Here is a 22,651-nt window from a genome sequence, read left to right as displayed (position 1 = left end):
TGAAATAATTCAGCAGAAACCCTGGAAAAATATCTTTTTGGCTAAGACCAATCGTGGAAAATGTCAACCAAAGGACAATTTGTTTGAGAAAGTTAATATCATGTGGAAAAAAAAGTTTTAGAATTGAAACTGAACTTAATAGCATTTGCTATTTACACATTTTATAATATCATCGGTGTATTCCAAGGTGAGAAAGTTGGTTTGAATCATAAAGTAAGGTCTCCTTTGCACCTTTCCCATAACCTAGAGCCAAATCAAATAAGGACCTGTTTTGGAAGTTCTATAGTTTGCCGGTTAGGACTCTTCATCTACAGTACCACCCACTTCAAGGTAGAACAGGGACGTTTGGACATTGCCATACTGCCCAGCCATTCCCCTTGAGATACAGGGAGAAGGCTGATAGATGCCTTTCTAAACACTTTTGAGTCTAATGGGGAAGCCAGTATATACCTCTCCACTTGTAATAGCCTGCCCAGAACATGCCATGAGCTCAACGTCAGTCTTTAAACAATAAACAAACTCAGATTTTGACTGCGTGTACTTTTAAACTAGAAAACAAAGAAAAGGTAGCTCCTTGGTCACAGTATTCTAAGCAAAAGCTCATGACTTGGCTCTGGGTTATAACGGAGATGCTCCTTTCCTGTCCCAGCATTCCCCTGAGAGGAAGCAAGCAATTTTTCTTAACTGGCCTTCTGGCTCCTGACTGGTTAGTGTCTCCTTCTGACCTTCAGAGAACAAAGTAGTGTTGGTCCCCCAGCCTGAGCAGGTTTTCCTTAAACAGGATTGTCTAGAAATAGACAGGATGTTCCCTTGGGATGAGCAAAGTCTTTTGTATCCACTTCTGCTCTCTATATTCATTAATACAACTTCTTTGATGAAGGAGATCCAGAAAGGCTCTGCTGGAGCCCACTGCTTTTTGCCCTTCAAAACGTGAAGTCACTACACTGATTTGAATTGAGTTACTCGAGTTACATCACTACAAATAAGAGCAGAAGTTAGCCCACTGCATATGTACTTACTTTTTACATATAGATACTACAACAGATGATGGCAAACTAGCAGTTCTGTATGGGAGCTCTACAAAGTATTTAAAATTGAATACTTGTCTACTTTCCTGATCTGCAGAGAGCTCAGATAATAGCAAACAATTTTCTGAAATCAAAGAGCTAGTGACGGCTTTTATGGCTGTCATCTACCCTTCTCATTCAAGGAAGCATAATTTTCTCCTTTAAGGCAGCCAACTTTGTGCCTTAGGCTGGGCATGAATCATCAAGAAATGGTATAGTACGCACTATAATTTTATAAACTACCAAGTTGGGGAAAATAGAGTTTAAGATGTAATCTATGGTGCTGTTACCATTTCTCCTAGGAAAAACTGAGTAATGGGCAGACAACTTCAATGGGCTTTTGATGATTTGTTTTCCTGGAACTCCTGAGGAATATGGGAGTTTGATAAGTTTCTCTTGGATAACTGAACCAGGGGCATACACTCTCCTCTCTGTTTTAAAGGTTAAAGAGATGCTTTCTAGAAAGCCTGGAAGGATGCTCCCTAGCACAACACATCATAGTCAGGTTTAGAAATAGCTTTAAAACAAGTTAATAAAATAGGTTTTTTCAACAATGGCTTATAGTACTAAAGTAATTGACATAATTGTTTATGCATACACAAACATTATTTTCAACAGCCGTGCAATAATTTAGGCACCACTCTTTTGCAAATGGTTTGATATGATACAGTAACAAGAGTCATGCAACTGAGTCAGGATAAAACTCAACCTAGTCAAAATCCATTAATAAAATTTGTGATTCAGGCTTGGTCTGCACTTACCTTGGCAATTCGGCGGCAGTCAATGGGAGTTACGCAAAGTACACAAAGAATTTGCGTAACTCCCATCAACTTCTGTGCTTCTCTTCTGTGCGCCGTCTTCACTACACTGCACCGACAGGAACCGCGATCCCTTTGATGCAGCGCTATGCCACTTGAGGAGGTGGTTTTAGTAGGTCGACTTCTGGATCAACTGAGTGGGTCTTCACTGACTGCTCAGTTGATCAAGATAAGTTGATCTGATGGTGGCGACTTTGCTGCCGTCAGTGTAGACATAGCCACATACACACCAGAGTGCTGTTAAGACACTAACCTTTATTTCATAGCTTCAGTGGTTACAAAGGGTTATAACTCTGCCACATAACCAAGGTTTGTATCCACCGATTTAAGGCTATTTCTATATCTTTCCTTTTTTGAAAATCAAGCGTGAATAATACATAATAACTATCACTTGTTGGAACATTATTTTTTTCAAAATGAACTGTCTTGTCAAAGCTGTAATGTTTCACTGAGACATATTGGTTTTGACAAAATTCTTATTGGGAAAGTTTTTGGGATCCAGCACACTCTTATCTCTGAAAGATTCTCATACTCCATAGCTCAGTGCTTAGGAAATAGATCCGAGGGAGACTCAGGTTCAAATTCCTGTTCTGCTTGATTCAAAGTAGTTTTTCATCCCAGATCCCTCTCAATCAGGAAGAACATGAACTTCAACGTTGGTCTCCCTCATTCCACATTAGTGCCATGACTGCCAGGCTATATGCTATGAGCATCTCATGCTTATTCACTTTCTCTGTCTCTGTGACCAAAGATCCCTGGATCCAAAAAATCTTCCCGGATCCAAAAACTCAGATTTCAATCCAAAAACGGCCATTTTGACACAATCCGCTTTGGCAAAAATGTTCAAAAGGTTTTATTTCCAGTCCAATGCAGAAAAAAAATAAATTTTGAAATCTAAAAAGTTGCTGTGAAATGGAATTAACCTCCAGACAGCCCTGATAAAAACAACCACAGACTAATACAATAGTTGGTACCACATAATTAGAGATGTCTAGGGAGGCAGTCAAGGTAGGTGATCTGAACCCCTGACACATAATAGGATTATTCTGTTTTATTGAAAACTGTCAATAACTATTTTCTTTGAACCACACATTTTCTGGGTCAAATAGCCACTTCATCTCAAAGAGTTTCCTCTGCAGTGACATCTTTGGCTGCTGAGACCCGTGTTTGCTGTTCCTGGTATTTGTCATTGTTAGTATCTGACTGGGCCAATGTTAGTTCCGTCCACATGCAGCAGCACTGTCAGCAGTGCTCTGGAGTTCTCACACAGAAAAGCAATCTCCCCCTTGATTATGTCTAGATTACTCCTGTTCATCCTGCAAGACTGATCCTCTGAGATGTGGCCTATCGCCAGTGCTGTATATGGCATAGCTGTTGCCTTGACAATTTGCCAGCCCACTTTCTCTTCTAAATCTAACATTCTCTGTCCCTGCTACCCAAGGTAATTCTCTAACATTCAGGTCAAAGTATTCTTCTCTTCTGATTGGCTGGCATATAGCTCTTTTCTAGCTACTTTCATTCATAGATTCATAGATTCCTAGATTCCAAAGCCAGAGGAAGCATTATGATCATGTAGTCTGATCCCCGGTATAACCCAGGCCAAAGAACTTTAAATCCTACAGCAGATCTTTTAGAAAAACATCCAATCTTGATATAAAAGTGGTCAGTGATGGAGAATCCACCACAGACCTTGGTACCTTGTTCCAATGGTTAGTCTCACTGCTAAAAAAATTATGCCTTATTTCCAGTCTGAATTTCTCTAGCTTCAAATTCTAGCCATTGGATTGTGTTGTACCTTTATCTGATAGACTGAAGAGCCCATTATTAAATGTTTGTTCCTCATGTAAGTACTTATATGCTGTAATCAAGTCACCCCTTATTCTTCTTTGTTAAATTAAATAGATTGAGCTCCTTACATCTACCCCTGGAAGACATGTTTTCTAATCCCTTAATCATTCTCACAGCTCTTCTCTGAACTCTCTCCAATTTATCAACATCCTTCTGGAATTGTGGGCATCAGAACTGGACACAGTATCTCAGCAATGGTCACACCAGTGCCAAGTACACAGGTAAAATAACCTTCCTACTCCAAGGATTTCATTACCCTTTTGGTCACTGGGAGATCATATTTGGCTAATTATCCATCCCCCTCCCAAATCTTTTTCACTTGACTACTTCCCAGGATACAATCCTCTATCATGTAAGTATATATTAAGACCCATATTGTTTGCTTGTCCCCAGCTTCCCATGCGATCCCAATCATGCTGTCAGTGACCTGTCCTCTTCCTTATTTACCACTCCCACAATCTGTGTCATCTGCAAACTTTATCAGTGATGATTTTATGTTTTTATCCAGGTCATTAATAAAAATGTTAAATAGCACAGGGTCAAGAATCAATCCCTGTTGGACCCCACTAATAACACACCGACTCTATGATGATTCCTCATTCATAGTTACATTTTGAGAGCTCTCAGTTAACCGTCGTCTAATCCATTTAACATGTTTCATATTTTTCTATTTTTAAAAAATTTCACCTGGTACTACGTGGTTCTTTCAAATGCCTTGCAGAAGTCTATCAATGTTATTATGTTTATCAACCACACTAATCTCATCAAAAAAGATATCAAGTTAATTTGACAGGATCTGTTTTTCTATAAACCCTTGGCATTCGTTTTATTACCCTCCTTTAATTCTTTATTAATTGAGTTCCACATCAACCCATATCAACATTATCTTGCCTGAAATTAATGTCAGACTGAGAGGCCTTTTACCTTTTTAAAATATTGGCACAACATTAGCTTTCTTCCAGTTTCTGGAACTTCCCTGGTTTTCCAGGCTTATTGAAAATCAACATTAACAGTTCAGAAAGCACTTCTGGCACCTTTTTAAGAACTTGAATCTAAGTTACCCAGGACTGCTGATTTTTCAATTGTTTAACTTTAGTAGCTGCTGTTTAACATCCTCCTGAGATACTAACAGAATGGAAAGAGTGGTGTTATATGATATGACTATATCATCTGTTTTTCCCCAATACAAAACAGATTTATTTATTGAACAGTTCTGCCTTTTTTGCTTTATTTTTGATAATTCTACCATTTCCATCTAGTAATGGACCAATACCGTTTTTGTTCCTAACATATTTTTAAAAGTCCTTCCAATTTTCCTTAACTCTGCTGGAAATAGATTTCTCCTTGTGTCCCTATTGCATCTCTTTCCAATTTTCTACAATTACAAGCTTCTGATTTATATTCATTACTATCAACTTCCCCTTTCTTTCATTTGTTTATAACTGCTATCACTTCCCCTCTAAACTAGGTTGTTGTTTTTTTAACCAATATGCCCTTCTCCCCTGATTCTATTTAAAATATATCATTGGTTTGAACTATATTCTGTTTGAACATTATAAATATGATCAAGTTATGAGCACTTGTACCTAAGTTACCATTAATTTTTAATTCTGTGAGTAGTTCCTCTTTATCTGTCAACATGAGGCCTAATATAGGATTCCCTCATATTGGATGCAACACTTATTGAGCTAGGAAATTGTCATCTCTGTATATGTACTTAAAAATTAAGATCCCAATCCAAAACACATTTAAATCACAGAAAAGACTCCCTAATTTTAATAGGCTCTGGATTATTGGCTAATTATCTTAGTCTCAAAAAGCCTATTAGACGTTGGCAGTGACGTTTAAACATTGCAAAATGAAACCAGATTTCTAATTTAGTAAACCATTTGTGAACCTTTTTACTTTATTTAACCAGCTCTAGTAGGGGCTAATGCTGGTTAATCACTGATCTTTGGTGATCGGTGTTTTATCTATTCCCCGTGATAATAGCAGACTGCAGATGCAGTCTCTGGTTGAGGCATGCAATCTGATGGAAAAAAGTAGATCTTCTGAATCCAAGAATAAGCGTAATTAAAACTTAAAATAGGAAGAATAGCTGCATAAAAGGAGAGCACTTTATTTTAAGTGTCCAATTTAATTAATTCATCTGGTATTCGTGGCAAGAGCACTGATGATAATGAATTAATTTGATATTAATGCAAATGTCATATGTACTTCCACAGGAATTCCACTGTAATTCAGTATTAGCTAAATGTACCATTAAAATAAAGTGTTACTCATAAAAAGGTTGGGTTGGTGCATTTGAATTTACTTTATATTCTTTTTGGCAATTATAGAATATTTATGGCTCAAAGGAAAGTTAAAGGTTTGAAGCTGCTAAGAAGGCATAAAATGTATTTGCTTGCAAATTTAACATTCTTTAAATTGGTTGGATTTTGCCCTTTTATGATCTAAATCTTGGAGAATTAGCTAAAATAGTGGTACTTAGAATGATTAAAAGCAGGTAAAAGAAGTGCACTAAGTTGCTGTAATGTGTGATCAGCTTTGGATTTTGTGCCACCATTTGTGCATTCTAGTTACACTCTTTTATGATATATCTGTGCCATTTAACAAACATGGACTTTTTTGTCTCTTTTTGCTAATAAAAGTATGAGCAAAATTATGTATGCTAAGAGTAGGTTCTAAATAAGGTACTTGGAGCTTCCAATACTGTACTTCTAGGTTCAGTTATGTTGCTGCACATATCTTGGCTACAAAAACGATAACCTAAAGAATCAGACAAATTCTCACCTGGTGTAAAATCAGCATTATCCCCATAGATTTTCAGTGAAACGTCACTGATTCCTATCAGCTGAAGTCCTGGTCCATAGATTGTTCATGTATAGAACACATTTAGGGGCAGACTGAACCCTGCTGTAAATTGGTACAATTCCACTGAAGTTACTATGACTGAATTTGTCCCATGTCGATCTATTTTTTTATTTATTATTTCAGTAGCAGCGTACCGGAGTAAGGACTATGTAAAAAATAAATCCCTGATCCTACAAGCTGCTCCATGTGGACAGATTTTTGTGCCTATGAAGAATCCCACCACATTTAGTGGGGCAATGCACATAGAGCATCTTGCAGGATCAGGTCGAAGTAAGAACCTTAGAATTTGGCCATATTTGTGTACAATGGCTGGTCTTTTCTTTTCCTTTTCTAATTTAGATATTCATCTTTTTCAGATTATTTGAAACAGGGCAATTTTATAGATGCTTTCCAGATTTCTAAGCAGTCAGTCCAGATGCAAATATATGTGTCAGCTGTAACACATTTAGACCATACACAGCACACTGATTGCATTCAATCATTTTCCTATGGGTTTGCAGAGTCTCAAATCCTGCTCCTTCTGAACAAAAAGCTGTGTAAATCATGGCACCTAGCAAAATAACCCCCAGATCGTCAGTTACTAGAAAAACAAGCTGCCACATAAATGTCACCGCACCAAATATGAAGAACTTCACTGGAGGGAAGATGAAAGCCTGTATGGAAGTATATATTTGTTCAGTTCTTTCTCTCCTAGAAACACCCAAGGAGTGGATATTGTACTTGTAACCAGAGTACAAACAGTGTAAAGGAAAATGGTGTATAAATATTCATTTTGTCTTCACCTGATAGGAAGTTTTGGGAACAGCAGTGTACATAGCAGTGTAAACGCAAACTTTCCAAAGTCAATGGCCATTGTCCTTTACGAGGAAGAATAATTAAAAGATTTAAAATAAAAGCAGCACTTTGAAATGAAAATCAATAAAACTTTTGTATTGTAAATTAATTTTACTGAGAAAATTCAGGCATTTTGCAAGTAGCACTGGGCCAATGGTAAACAAACAAAAAAATATATGAAAATTCAGATATTTAAAAGTGCTCACTTCACATTTATCTCTCCCTTTTGCATTCATTTCCATGAATTTTCTAGACAGTGTCAACAATGTTAAGAAAAAGTGAATTTTAAGTGATGATAATTTATTATAGAACTGACTAGAGGCCTTGTGGTAGGCACTCTATATACATGTAGTAAACAGACAGACCTTGCCCCAAAAAGCTTACTGCCTATGCACATTATAAAACAATCACAGAAAACAAATTTCGAATTCGTAAGTGAACATATTCTCACGAGCAACCTGATTCTAAGTGTAATGCTCATCCAATCAGGCCAGGCAAATATATCACATGAACTGCATGCCCAACAACTTAAGAATTTTGAATTTTTACAAGCTATTCATTAACAAGCTACAGACCAAGAATTATTCAGTGTCATCATAGAATCACAGAACCGTAGGGTTAGAAGGGACTACAAGGGTCATGTGGTCTAACCCCTGCCATGATACAGTATTTGTTGTCTAAACCTCCAAGACAGATGGCTATCCAGCCTCCTTTTAAAAATCTCCAGAGGGAGCTTCCACAGCCTCCCAAGGTGGTTTGTTCCATTGTCCTACTGTTCTTACAGTTAGGAAGCTTTTCCTGAGATTTAATCTAAATGAGCAGCATAACTTGAACCCATTACCTCTTGTCCTGCCCTCTGTAGAAAGAGAGAACAACTTTTCTCCATCTTTTTTTTTATGGCAGCCTTTCAAGTATTTGAAGACCACTTTCATATCCCCCCCCTTAATCTCCTCTTTTCCAAACTAAACATACCCAGTTGCTTCAGCCTTTGCTCATATGACTTGCATTCCATCCCTTTGATCATCTTTGTCACTTGCCTCTGGATCATTTCCAATTTCTCTACATCCTTTCTATACACTGATGACCAAAACTGGACACAGTACTCCAGATGAGGCCAACCAGCACTGAATAGAGTGGTACTATCATTCCTGTGACTTGCATGCTATGTCTCTGCTAATGCAACCTAAAATTGCATTTGCTTTTTTTTTTGCAACAGCATCACTTTGTTGACTCATGTTGAAGCTATGATCCACTATGACTCCCTGATCTTTTTCAGCAGCGCTGCTGCCAAGCCAATTTTCTCCCATGTGACCCTTCCATGCCTAGGGCAGCCACCTGAAAACGCCAAGGTCAGGGCAGGCTGTAAAAAGGGAGCAGAGTCTCCCAGCACTGGTGGGTGGCACTGAAGCCAGACTTCCCAACCAGCCACAAACTGTGCTTCTGATTCCCCCAAACCAGTTATCAAGAAGCCAGTACACTAATACACACAGCGCCCTTTACTGCATTCCAGTTTCCGGCTCCCAATCAGTCACTAGGTCCAGTAAAGAGACCAGTTGTTTAAATGCTATGCTCTTTACTAAAAAGGTTCCCTCTGACCCCAAAGGGTTAGCCACAGTACCAGATCAATATAAGTTTGGATTTTACCCAAAATACCACGCTGCCAGCCAATCCTTTAGTAACTAAAACTAAAGGTTTATTGCAAAAAGAAAGAAAGAAACCATAAGAGAAATGTTAAAGGATTAGAGCAATCAGACACATACAAATGATTAAAAGTCCATATACATCAGGTTTTTAGAAGAATTGTGGAGTTTGCAGGCTTGTACAGTTCCTCTGGCATACATCCAGTATCTGGATGGGTCAAAGTCCTTTGGTTCAGTTGCAAGTGAATTGATCCAGAGGCAGGTATGTGTCTGAAGCTGAACAGGAACAAAAGACAAAATGGTTTCTCAGGCCACTACCTTATATACCCTCTGGCCCTGGCCATGCTGTCTTGAGGAGTTTTACAGGAACTGAAATGGAGTCCAGAGTCACATGGGCAAGTTCTGGTTAATCGTCAGGTACATCTCTTGTTTCTCTCCCTAGGCACCTTGCACCTGGGAATGTCTTAATGGGCCATTAAGCAGGCTATTGTTCTGCATCCATCCTGTCTGAGTCGTTACCCAGACAGCACAATTTGAAATACAGATATATCAAATATATTTATAACTTCCATTTCACATATCACACATGATCATAAGTATTATCATCTTACTTAGCATATTACAACCTTTCTAACAGTACCTGACATGGCATATCTCTGAATTATTATGATTTTGACATATTGATGTTAAACCATATGTTAAATGCCCCCCCACCCCCAATCTAACCAGCATGACACCCCTAACACAAGATTGGTGTAGGAAGGATTAATCGGAGCTCTTGAATACACCTCAAGGGCCCTCCTGATCTAGCCAGCGTGACATCCCATTCTATATTTTTTCATTTGTTTTTTCTTAGAATCATAGAAGATCAAGGATGGAAGGGACCTCAGGAGGTCATCTAGTCCATTTCCTTGCTCAAAGCTGTACCAACTCCAACTATCCCATCCAGGGCTTTGTCAAGCCAGGCCTTAAAAACCTCTAAGGATGGAGATTCCACCACCTCCCTATGTAACCCATTTCAGTGCTTCACCACCCTCCTAGTGAAAACATTTTCCTAATATCCAACTTAGACCTCCCCCACTGCAAAGGTGTTCAAAGATTCCTGTTTTATTCATCTTTATAGCAAATAAATATAATTAATAGATTTCACCATAGAGACCCCCCTATACAATGCAACTCGAAGTCAAAATCTCAAAACTATGGATGCTTCACTTGTAATTTAGCAAATAGCTAATCAGTTCAAATACTATTACAACTAAAATATAATTTAGCAAAGTAACTTAATCTCTTCCTTTATTTAAATGAAGTCAATTCAGACAAGCAAAACAAAAAATTAAAACACACGCTTTCAGGTACAACAGCTGCACATGATACATGACTGAGTTTTTGCTGCCAAATTCTCTTAAAAAAGCCTGCTACATGTATTTAACAAAACAGAATTCAGAGCTTCATTGGTCAAAAGCCCTCCAGGGAAAGGAATGTTTCCCTATATTTGAGTTCACTTTTTTCATCTGCCTTAACCATTTGCTTGAGATCTTAAATTTTAATCAGATGATAGAGTATTCAAACACATGCCTGGATGTCTTGGTGTCTATATCAAATAAGTAGAGAAACTCTGAATGAAAAGAATTTAAAATATAGTGAGGTTTTTTTGAAGATCTTAAAATCATACTAGCCTATTCTTCTGTTGAGATACATATATGTGTGATTAATATTAATATTATATTTTATGAATGCATATTGAGGAGACTATTGCAATACCTTACCCTTCAGCAAAGCTATGCACTCAGTGTCAGTACTTCTGGAATAATCATGTATTTCAGAAACAGGTATTTTGACTACATTGGAGAAGCCAACTGTATGTCCTCATTTGACTGTTGTATGTAAACTGAGCAATAAATTTACAGATAATAATTTGCTCAGCAAATTTAGTTTTCTTTCCCCCTCCAAATCGCAGAATGTCTATGAGCAGATCATACTTTCCTTGAATATTTATCATTCAAATTACTCAGGAAATTATTCATTTTTAGGATTATTTTTGGATGGACTGATCAATTTAGTTATGAGTATCCATCTGAAATGTAACCATGTTCTTTGATTGTCATTGGTCGCCTAGATCAGATAGTATTGTTTCTGTTCTCTAAATGGTTGACCATAGCTGTTTTAAGCAGGAGGAGGACTTGAAAAAAGCCACTGGGACCTTGACACTCTCAGAGAGATACCAGTAGCAGATAAACAGGTTCAAAGAATTTTAGGGAAAAAAATAATCTTTTCCTTTCTGTGACATGCAGGATTTGCACAAGGTATCTTTTTAGAAAAACTAAACCACTGACAACTTATTGGTCTGATGTAGATTTTAAATTTAATTTTCTCAGGTCAAAGTATCATAAAGTACTTGCACGTGCATCTGTAATAGTTGTGAAGGGAGGGTGCAGTCAAATTCCTCTCTGGCTTGTTTAATTGTCTTTTTTCCTCCAAGGATGTAGTGAGGAGTTTGGGGAAAACTGTTTCCTTGCTCTTCAGGCAGTGTCCTATGTTACATATTCTGGTGCAAAATAACTCAGCTGATCGAATGTTTGTGGTGAGCAAACATATAGCAGATACAAACCTGGATAAAGGAACTTCATTTTTAAATAGGAATGAGTACATGCAGAATGTTTTTAGAGGAATTCATTCATGCAACTCTAGTTTTTAAGTACTGATCTAATAATACAAAATTGAATGTTTATCATATACCTAAATACAAATTAAATAGCATACATACATAGGGTCAAGAGCCTCAACTTATTAACCTTTTTGACCTCAAAGGAGTTTAATCAATTTACACGAGCTAAGAATCTCACCTATAATAGTTTACAAGTATTGTATACAATATTAAAAATAGCAACAAGGGGCACCTTGTTCACTGAGGGTTTCGTATGCAACGTTTTTGAAGAACGTTTGGGCCAGATTCTCAACTTGTGTAAATCCGTTGACTTTAGTGGGGTTATGCTGGTTTGCACCAGCTGAGGACTTGGCCCTTCATATTACATTTCAATTTCTGCATACGACTAGCCAGAGAATGTTTCTGTTTCCTTTGTCTTGAAGACATATAATTTCAAAACTGTGTCTACTTAATAGTTCACAGATATATTAAAGTTACTTTCGGTGAATGTAGGTTTTCTGCTTTATATGCCTTCATTATGTTCTCAAGTACTGCTCTAGGAATAAGAGTTTATTTGTAGGTGTATATACCGTGCACTGCCAACTCCAACTGTAACGTTAAATATGTATTTAGCCTTAAGCTTATAGAAATGTCACCTTAAAACTCATATGAAATGTAATAGTAGAATTTTACTTTTGCCCGGAGAGTGATTTCCCAAGCACCATCTGCTTACTAATATCACCTAACAAAATTAGGACTGCCATTTTCTTGTGCAATTATCAAGTCATATTCCTCATGGAAAGACAAAAGTTTCTCGTATTTTGCTCTCTGTGCATATAGGAGGGATTATTTTCTGTAATGGAGAGTCAGTCAAACAAATGGGCTGCTATTTTCATTTTCAAATAATACTGCTCCTTCCTAAAAGGGAGGAATCGATTTCATTTTGAATTACATTACCAACTTTATTAGTACATGGATGATTACTCACCTCTGCAAAGCTGCAGGTTTACAACAGATGAAACAAACTCAGATGCAGGATTTTGAAGATTTATAGAGGCATCATAGTGTCCTGGGAGTTGTTTTCCTTTGAGATTATCAAGAGTGTTAAGAGATGAGACAATCAGATCATAGGATTGAAACAGTGAAATCCCAAATGAGAAATGTTTCAAATTAAGTCTGAATATCTTTGTTGATTCTCTTTTCTTTGTCTTCTGTGAAAACAAGAAAGATTCACCCTTACAAAGATAGAAAAAATAAAATTACAGCAAAACTTGAGGATTATACTGAACCTAGCTCTGAGTAGGTGCTCAAAGGAGGGCAGTGGTGCTTCAGGTATGTTTGGGAGTGGGTGGAATGGGGATTTCAAATCCCCTTTGTTTGCATCCCTGCACAAGGGCTAGATGGAATCACAATCCTTGCATCCAGGTTAGAATACTAGAGGCACTAGGCTCTCCAAAGAAGGAAAGTCAGGGAGCTATGCACTCCCTAATCCTTCCATGCCAGCTGGCAGAGCCTTTAAAGTGTAGTGATTGTCCCATTACCCCGACATTCATTAAAGCTCTAGAAGGCATTGTTGGTTATCAATTATTCTCTCATCTTTTGTTCTCTTACCTAATCTACATGAAATTTGCTAAGATATTAGTAGGCTCGTTGACTGAGTGAATCATTACAACCTCTACAACCAAATAGCCTTATAGGCTGATCCTGTTTTTCCTCAAAGCTTTTATTTTCCAGTGACCTGAGAGTGCAATATTTATAAAACAAACAACGGAGTCCAAAAAACAGTCAGTCAAGTCAATCTGAATGACTCCTTCACCTTGCAGTGAGTGGCTGTAATGTTTTCCTTGGTCCCAGTTATTATCCCTTCTTTCCACCCATGATAACTATATGGAATATTGTGCGGCCTGCCTCCTGAGGCAATCGACTGACACACAGTCTCCAACCATGGGTCTGCATCCTCTCACAATAGCATGAAGTTCATCTTATGCACATATATTCTATTTCTACATGCTTTACCCATAGGCACCAACCCTAGAAAGAATCCAGGCAACACACAGCCCTTTCAAGTATTTTTTCTAAAACCGTAACTAATCTGCAGACATTCCAGACAAGTGGAGGTTACAAAGTTTCCTCTCTGTGAGCACTGGTAGAATACTACCAGAAACAAGACTGCTGAGTAACACTTCAAGCTTATATGAAAGTGAAGTACAATTCCTGGAAGTGCAGAGATGAGTCTGACTGGGCTCTGGCTAGTTAATTTTTAATGATTTTGCATGGGGAAATTAACATTTTTTAGATGATGTAGTTTGAGTCTCTCCTGTGCCCAGAGTCTGCTTAGTGCAGGATGCAGAGAGGAGGGATCAATAGGGAGCTGATTCTTCGGGGCAGTCCCAGAGAGAGTTAGAACTGCTTCCTACCTTGTTCCACTGACATGGTCCTGATTAGACCCTGCACCAAAGTAGGATTGTTGTGACCAAGCAGAGTGACCCTGAAGAGGGGTACTTCAGGTTCAGGGCCCAGAGATGGTCCCTTTGCACTATCAAGGACAGGGGAATTCTCTGCAAGCCACTCATGGTCTGTTTCCAGTTCCTTTGAGCCAAGTGGCAACAAAGGGGCCAGATCTGAGGAAAATATCCATCCCCCTATACTTTGATATGTGGTATTGCATTGTTGTTCATTCCTCCTGCTTTATTTGCATGTAACAAGTACTCTGTTCTCTACATAAATGGGACTGTTTAAATGAAGTTTTGTTCCTTATTCTATGAATACATATTCCTCTGTTATTTCCCTATCTTTATCGTGCAAACACCTATACTATCTTTCATGTGTACTTTTCTTTGTTCTGTATGAAGCAGATTTGCTACTGTTATTTTGCAATGAGATATATGCAGATGCTATCATAAGGAAGAACTGAATCCACTTTTCTGTAGGAAACAGACGGGGTAAACAATTAATCAAACAATCAAACAACAGACTGGGTAAACAATTAATAATTTACCTCATTAACACTTGCTCTCCTCACTGTGATGTAACTCACCCATCCTTGCATCTGTATATATATCTACAAAACTGAAGTTTCCACTTCATGCATCTGATGAATTGGGTTTCTGCCCACGAAAGCTTATGCCAAAATAAATTTGTTAGTCTTTAAGGTGCCAGAGGACTCTCATTCTTTTGCTAAAAACAGACTAACATGGCTACCCCTCTGGAATTAATCAAACTATGTATTATGATTCCTGATCTAAAACAAAAAAAAGTAGCAAGCCATTCTGCAGTACCCACATTTCTTGAAAAACGGTAGGTATGGGCATCTCAATGAATTAAAGTTAGAGCTGTCAATTAATGGCAACATGTATTCCCGAAAATGTTCACAAACTTTACACATGGTATGATTCAGATTCATGCCTCTCAATTTTTCTTGAACAATCAGATGATCAGTTTTTGTTTGTCCAGATAGTTGCATAATGGCTGCTATTTATACAAATGCTCATATTTATGCATGAACAAAGAGCATTCATTATGCATTATTCGCTATTCAACATTCATTTTCTCCTGTTTAAAAACTTTTAAACTTTCAGTCATGGAACAGAAATAATGTCATATGACCAGTCAGGCATCATGAATAGCTTGAAAAGATACCAAAAGCCTTTGCATAAGAGAAAAAAAAGCTATGGGACGTGATGTAAAATAACAGGTGTCCTTTTAAAATACAGGACTCATTGTCAATCTACATTTGAGAGGTAGATAGTACAAATTATGTCTAAAAGAAATAGAAAGGAACATAAAGATTTTTAAGAGTATGATTTTCAAAAGGATTCAGTCTTGGCCTATTTACTCCTACTGAAATCAGAGAGAATTTTGCCATTGACTTGTTTGGGACCAAATTTAGATCAATATGAAAAGTTCCAGAGGGGTAGCCGTGTTAGTCTGTATATAGGAAAAACAACGAGAGTCCTGTAGCACTTTAAAGACTAACAAATGTAATTTCTGCAGGCATAAGCTTTCATAGGCTGACATCTGACGAAGTGGGTTACAGCCACGAAAGCTTATGCCTGCAGAAATTACATTTGTTAAAGTGCTACAGGACTCTCGTTGTTTTTAGATCAATATGGAGCACTGTTGAAAATCTCACCCTAAATTGATAGCTGTAAAGCTTTCATTTATATGTGGGGGTTTTCTGAGGTGATCACTAAAACATTTTGGTTAATAATGGTTAATAAAGCAAGAACTTGAAATCTGTAATAAGGACGACAATCATGCCTTATAGTATGCCAGCAAATAGGAGAATATCTCTACACAGATTTGGGATAATCCTGTATTAACAGAAAAAATAACTACTGTTGCTTGGAAAGTGGATATTACACCACTCACGTTTTGAATATTTATATAATCTAGCGGCAGGTGGTTGGTTTTTTGTATTACACATATAATCTAGTCTAATACTTATTATCTTTATGACTACAACTGGGAGAAGTATGCATAGTAAACAATTTATTCTTCGAAGTTAACTATTTTTACTGTTTATGAACTGTCTGCATCCTGAATGTGTACAGTGTTCAAAACTATTTAACAAATATTTTATGCAAATGTATTTCAGTCTGTGGGTTGCTTGAGAAGTTTTTCCGGTGTATACTGTGAGTATCTGAAATTTGCAGTTCAAAATTTGAGCTGTTTTGATTGAACACATAAATCACATGGTATATTTCTGTTCTCTCAGCCTGAACATAACTGTTAAAACCAATGAACACTTTATACTCACTAATTTGACATTTGTTTTCCATTAATATTTTCCCACATGCACTTAAAACATGCTATTCAGAAGACAACAAAAATAAGGCAGCTCTTGGGGCTTTGTGAAGGAGGCATAGGCTGGCTCATGGTTTTGACTTAAACTTATGACACTGATTTTGTCCAGTCTCTCATCTTACTTTTTAAAGGAATTTTAGAGAAAATATGGTTCAAAGCAACTTTCACAATATCTTGAGGCCTCAGATTTACCTGACCCTTTTTGTTCCAGTTTTAGGCTGGGTATGGTATGAACTAGAGTAGGTTATGCTTTTTTCAAACAATAACATTTTTCATTTTTTTAATTCTTTTTTTCTAGGAAACCTCAGAATGATTTTTTTCTCTTTCCAATTTTTTGTTTGTTTTTCAGTTTCCCCATGTTTTGTCAATGCCCAAATACTAAAAAGAAAAAGAAAAAAAACACCAAAAGAAAGGAAAGAAAAGAAAAAGTGGAGAAGCAAAGAAAGAAGAGGAGAAGAGAAGGAAAAAAGGGACAGAGAGGAAAGGGAAAAAATGAAAATGTGATTATTTTTGGAAATTAAATTGTGTAAACGAAAAATCACTCATTTTCCAAACTCATGGAATGAAAATAATTTAGAAACTTTCAAATGTTTTCATGAAAAAACACTAAAATTTTTTGATGAGCTGTAATATGGACACTGCACTTATTTATGTTGGTCAGTGGACTGATGCTGCTGCTGATTACATAACCCAAAAAACAGTGCTGATGCTTTCAGATCTCTCAGATATTCTTGACACAAAAAGTGGTGCAAACATGATTGCAGCCCTTGGCAAGGATAGGTGGAGTTATCTTTAGTGACGTTTTGTTGTTGTTTTGTTCAGAAGACTCAGTGGTTGATTTCCATCAATGGATGTCAACTTTGAAGGCTCTCTCACATGGAGTATCACAGAGCTCTATTCTGTCAGCATTCCTGTGCAGTGCAATGTGTAAGAGACTGTTGGAGGAGATGAGAGGGCCATATTGTATGGACTATAATATCTCCAATATTAGATCACACTGAGTTCTACATTTCTTTTTCATCAGATCTGACTGGTGCAATTGGATGGCTTTCCCAAAGTTTTGCTAGTAGGGCTTGGATAAGGGCAAACTGGTTGCTTGGTGAGACAGAGGTTGTGCAGATAGGATGGAGGAAATAAATGGAAAATAGGGAGATAATCTTGTCAGTTCACCAGAGGCCACATTTGTTGTCCTTCAGGACATGATGCCAGGACTGGTTCCCCAGGTTTTCTCTGAGTAGAGTCAGTTGGGGAAAGGAGGGAAGGAATGAATAGATAGGTAGGGATTGTGGTCAAACTTTAGTTGTGGGAGGATTTAGGATTTCTACTTTTGGAAAATTGGGCCATAATGATCTTGTAATTTTTAATAAGACTGTACATATGGTGTATCTTTGGGGAAAGGGAACTGACTGTAATGCTTGTTCTCATAAATCAATACTTAGAACTCAATCTGCCTGCCTATTTACTTTCCATGCAGAACTTAGAGTGCTTTGTTTTTATATCCTTTAATTACTCTTTCACTAGGAACAGGAACTGACAGATGAAGTAGCTACTGGCAGTTATGTTTCCCCAAATCCAAAAAGCCACATATCCCACAACTAAGAAAAAAGAACAATAGATAGGATATTTTCTCTTTTCTCTTCTCATATTCATTTATAAACCTCAATTTCCAAAGGCATCATTATGCTTCTGTTCTAGGAAGTGGGAAAATAATGGGAAAAAAGAAGATAGAAATTACTGTCAAGATTTTCACAAGTGACTAGTGATTTTAGGCACCTTAAATTATTAGTGTCCATCTTGAGTTATTTCAAAGGGACCTGAGTTATAGAGGGTGGATGCCCAATATTCTGAAAATTGGGTACCTTTATGGTTTCCCTCACTGGGAATTAAAACAATGAAGCATTGAAAACCACCAGTAATTTTTTTAAAATCTTGGACATAGCATATGGTATGTAACCACACACTAAAAAGTGTCACTATAACAATTACTTTAGCAGTTTAATAATTATGTTCTCTGGCATTTAGGGTTTTGGATGTATTTTTACAATAAGATTAATTTCCTTGCAATGTATCATAACCCTAATATCATTTAACTGCAGTTTATGTGAATGTGCACAAATGGATTTAAAACAGCTAAATATAAGATTATTTAAAGTGAAGGTTATCTCATGGGATTAGTTCACTGTCTAAACCTCAAGACTCAGTCTGACAACCTTTCAGTTGCTATGGTGATGCCCATTTATGTTTAAGCATTTATTTGAAGGAAATAGAAGTACACTATTTTCTTTCAATGTGAGAAATAATTGTACACCTTGTTTTTCCTTATTATTTTTATTATGAGTCTAGAGTCCACAACCAAAGTTGGAGGGGATTTGAGGGAGGCGGGGGGAACTGAGGCACTGAGAAGTTAAGTGATTTGCCCAAAGTCATACAGGAAGTCTGAAGGAGAGCCAGGAACTGAATCTAGATCTCCTAAGTCCCAATGCAGTGTTTTAATCACAAGACCATCCTTTCTCCAGCGCTTAAATATAGGCGCAATTTTATGAAGTACAGTAACAGTCTTTCAAAAATTGAGGAGTAGAAGTTTGATAAGCCTAAATAATAAAATACATCAGAAGCAATGCCCAACTCAAGCTCTTTTCATTTTACTATATTCTAGATAATGGAAGGAGGAGAAACGCCTATTGACTTAACTGGAGATACAATTATTTTGGAAAGAAGCTGAATTTGGTACTTTTGGTCCATGGTGTAAAAATAGGCTTTTCCACAGTTAAGTAGAATAAGGACTTCATAACTTCACATTAAAAATGGAGACTACTAAACATGGACATTGAATGGCAATGTAAAATAACATCTGAAACATTGAAAATTTAAATGTTCGTCCCGTTCTCTGAATTAACTGACCATTTTAATTGTTCTCTCACCCTGTCCATAATTAGTGCCGCCACAGGCCGTACCCCATTCACATGCAGCCATTTGTCTTTACCTGGTACCTCTAAGAGGTCTTTTTGCCAATATAGGATGATTTTGCCTAAATCTAATCCTCCTCCTTTACTCCTCCAACCCCTATTTTAGCCTAATCCTATCCAACCCCTCTTTCTCCATTAACCCTATTTTCCCATGAGTCTTACTTTTGATGATGTTCCTAATACCCGCTGGTCTGGACTGGCTTGAGGTCCTTCATTGTTATCCAGCAATCTGCAGCACTTCCTGTGTTCAGTCACCCCAGAATGTACTACGTGACTATAGAAAGCCCTGCAAAGTACAGAGTAACAGAACAGGGGCTCAAAGAAGATTTGATGGCAGAGGATAGGGTTTAATTTTCATCTATCAAACATAGATTTTACAAGAGAAAGTCAGATGGTCAAGGGAGAAATTCAAGGATCCAGCTGGAGAAACAGAGATTGAAACTGAGCTGCTCACAAATTTTCTTTCAAAACAAAACTTTGACAAAAAAATGCGAGGCAATGTCATAGAAAAAATGGTATGCTTTCCAACTAGCTTGAGTCTGGAGCATTCCTTCAGAAGGAAGTCAACTGAATAACACCCTGCTGGAATCCTTTGCATAGGTCGAGGGGGAACAGCCAATGAGAAGAAAGGCATTTAGCATATTTAATTTCTTATCCTGGCCAACTTCTAATTTGGGTAATTGCAATCCAGTATTTTATATTCTGGTACTTAACCAGTTGGGTCTAGTGATGTATTGCTGGCAAGGAGAGGGAACTCAGCCTGCCCATGGCTTACACTACAGCATCCCCACTTCCACCAAACATCTGCTCTGTCAGCTTCTAGGCATTCCCAGCACAGCGCGGGCCACTGCTTTGGTGGTGGCCTGGTTCATATTTAGTTATTATTTTGTCAGGCTGCTGGAGATTTCCTGAGGAATGCAAATGAGAGAAGGAAAATGATATTTTTTACTAGTTTATAGACCAGCTAAACCTGAATGGAATTTCATTGCACAAAAGAAGGGCAGTTCTCTAGTGCAAAGATTTTCCTCCTGCCAAATATCAAAGGCTTGCAAATAAGGGAGGAGTGGTACAGCTTTTCAAAGGAAAAGAATGTTATAATGGAAAATGTTAACAAACCTAAATAGAAGAGTTGTGATGAACTCCCCATATCAGCTAGCCCATCTTTCAGATAATCAAATAATGTAGTGAACAACAGGTTCAGCCGAGGTTATCAGATTTCCTTAACAGCCTCTTGCAAGACATTATCAAAAGCCATTTGAAGTCTAAATAAAGTAAATCTTTATTGGAGATGCATAATTTAAGTGTCTATGTCTACTCTGTGTTCATATATCTGATCCCCATACATCATCTTCTTTGAGCTTTGAACCATTTATTCTGCTTCTTTGTGAACTACATGTATATCTATCTGGGGGTAAAGAGGAAGGATGATTTCATTTATCTTGGATGCGTGCAAAATGATATACAGGATCATCCTCTGCTTCTTCTTGTTACTGTTTTCTGTGATGTGTGCCATCTAGGGGTCTCATGTTTTTCCTTTTCTTTCTTCTGACTTCTTGTAGTGACAACCTTTCAGCTTGGAGAAGTCTGTATTCCCCCAGCTGAAGTCCTCTCTTCCTAAAGCTTCACTGTAGCTTTGCCATTTCTCTGAGAGTTGCTTTTCCAGACAAGTCCAAATTCAGCAATTTGACATTGAATAAAAGTGACTTCAGGCAATGTGAAATCTGCCCACCAACACATTTCTGTTTGGCTTTTCACACTTTCTACTTTTCACTGTCATATCTGATTCAATGAACTTTATTTGTTTTTTCCCCACTCTCAGTGCCAGGATAGATCATAGTTCAATATAAAAGTACATTGAATCTGGCTTGGTAAATGTCTGAAAGTCTGTGCTGTACACATCAAGACCTTTTCATGAAAAGATTTTGATATATTCCTAATTCTACAATATGAGGCTAATCACAAGATATATTGGATGGTGCCTTACAGCAAAAAAGCTCCTCCAGGAAGATTTTCACAGCATAATTTTTAGTTTCAGAGATGCATGAAATGGTGGCATAATAAGGAGGCAGGAGTTAATTTTTAAGTTACCTCCAGCCAAATAGAAGAGCATGCTTCTTTCAGAACTTCCTTTATCTATTTTTTTTTAAATCAGTAATTCAGTAAACAGAATGAGAGTAAAATATTCAGCAAAAGAACTGCAGAAATACCAAATTATGCAGGACTCATTGACTCTCACTACTGTAGCATATTGTCCACTGGCAGAATAGCAGAAAAAAAGAACCCTGGAAACTAAGCAGGCTGCACCTGCTACTTTGATCTTGAGGACTCTGAGGAAGGCATTTTGTATAATCACACAACAGCCCTCATTCTGCTGTTCTCCAAATGTTCAGAGAAAAAAAGAATTAGGTGTTGTTTTCATTTCCCCCCCTGAAGCAAAGCGCTGTGGCCTTCGTCAGAGCCTGGGCCCGAGGAAAGGTCACGACAACGTGGGCTGGACCGTGCCATCAGTCTACACCCCCTAGTGCAGGATGCCTTTCTTCCCTTCTTAGGGCTTGATTCTGTAACCCACAGTCCCACTGAGTAAAGATTACTCAAATTAGGAATTGCACTGCAGAATCAGGCCTTAACGTGGGTATGTTCTCATAACATCACATTGGAGAGGGGATTTATGCAGACAGTGCTTACTAACTATAATAAGAGTTACTCACACCAGTTTATCAGAACGTTTGCTAAGCTTCATGCGTTTTTAAGTGAACAGTATCAAACTGGTCAGTTTTTGCTTTTGTAATGAAATCAAGTTAAAATTCACAAATTCCCATTGTTTTGATGCAAAACCAGGTGAAATATGGTGATTTCAACTAAGTCTCCTTTTGATCATTCTTCAGATCAAAAAATTAAAGTGAAATTCAGGAACGGTAAACAACATAGATCAATACTGTGGAAAATGTTTGCACCAATAGTGAAAAGTGAAGCTGCTGAGTTTGGATATGTCTAGACAAGCCTAAAAAATGTTGGCATTAAGTTGGAGTAAAGAAGCCCCACTATACAGTATTCAATACACGTATCTTCAACGCTCATTTCTAACAGCCTCTCTGTTCACTAATCTGCTGGAAATTTTTGTTCTAGTTGGTAGCCACTTTACTGTTCCTGTATC

This window comes from Emydura macquarii, unplaced genomic scaffold (genome assembly GCF_026122565.2).
Source record: "Emydura macquarii macquarii isolate MOO-44397 ecotype Brisbane River unplaced genomic scaffold, CSIRO-AGI_Emac_v2 contig_1146, whole genome shotgun sequence".
Lineage (NCBI taxonomy): Eukaryota > Metazoa > Chordata > Testudines > Chelidae > Emydura > Emydura macquarii.
The sequence above is the reverse complement of the archived record's forward strand: the minus strand, read 5'-3'. Positions refer to the sequence as shown.